A 1,244-nucleotide genomic window follows, 5' to 3' on the forward strand; every position below is an offset into this window, starting at 1 on the left:
GTGATGGCACATGCCTGTAGTCCTAGCTTCTTGAGAGGCTGAAGCAGGAGGATGGCTTGAACCCAGGAGTTGAGGTTGCAATGAGCTATGATTGCACCACCGCACTTCAGCCTGAGAGACAGAATCAGACCTGTCTAAAAAAAAAAATTAACTCAAAATGGATTATAAACCTAAATGTAAAATGCAAAACCATAAAGCTCCCAAAAGATAACATAAGATAAAACCTACATGGCCTTGGGTATGACAATGACTTTTTAGACACATCAAAGAAAAGACTGACAAACTGAACTTGAATAAAATTTATGCTCTGTGAAAAACATTTTTGTTAATCCACAGGCTGAAAAAAATATTTGAAAAGACGTATCTGATAAAATAGTATTATCCAAAATATACAAATAACTCTTAAAACTCAGCAATAGCAAAACCAACAACCTAACCCAATCAAAAAATAGGCAAAAAGCCTGAATGGATACCTCAACAAAGAAAATAAACACATAGCAAATAAGCATATTAAAAGATACTCAACATCATATGTCTTTAGGGAAAAAAACAAAAATGAGATATCACTGCACGCCCTTCCTTAAAGATATTCCTAGGTATTTTGTTTTCTTTGTTGCTATTGTGAAGGATATTGAGTCTTTGATTTTGTTCTCAGTTTGACTGTTGTTGGAAAACTGCTCTAAAAAATACATATTTTAAAACTGTGTCTTTAAGTAACACTTATATGGGCATTTATGTTCACCATTTTCCTTAGGCAACAGGAACTCCATGTTCTGCTTAGTCAAACAACTCTAATCTTCTGGACCAGACCTGGAGCATTGCACAGTCCTAAATTCCCATGTGCATGTAGTTCATATAGTTCATACTTGGCCATGAAGATTTAGTGGCTTAGTAGTTGAAAATGTCATGACCAGCAGGATTACCACAAATTTATTGTTTTCCATCTTCTGCTTCCCAGTCAGAAAATAATCATCAATTTTACAACTATTCATTTTAAATATGCCCTCTGGTATCTCTCACATTCTTCACATAAGATATATTTATTGGTTTTTCTTAAAATCCTACGTAGACCAAATATAATACATAAAAGGAAACCTGACATTTATCTAGTTCCTATATTTTTGCTTAGGAAAATGAGGTCTAAGAAAGTAAGTGACATGTTCAAGGTCACATAGAGATTTAAAGGTAGAAATGGAAACAAAATATGACTCCCAGTTCAGGATCTCTTTAAACGATGATCTCAC

General features: G+C 34.1%; 1 protein-coding gene across 1 annotated transcript in view; it reads right to left on the reverse strand.

The window, feature by feature from the left end:
- ZBBX (zinc finger, B-box domain containing) overlaps positions 1–1,244 on the reverse strand; it is a 114,431-nt gene that overhangs the window by 46,852 nt on the left and 66,335 nt on the right. The gene's annotated exons all lie outside the window — the stretch shown is intronic.

This window comes from Propithecus coquereli, unplaced genomic scaffold, assembly GCF_000956105.1.
Source record: "Propithecus coquereli isolate 6110/MARCELLA unplaced genomic scaffold, Pcoq_1.0 Scaffold15, whole genome shotgun sequence".
Taxonomy (NCBI): domain Eukaryota; kingdom Metazoa; phylum Chordata; class Mammalia; order Primates; family Indriidae; genus Propithecus; species Propithecus coquereli.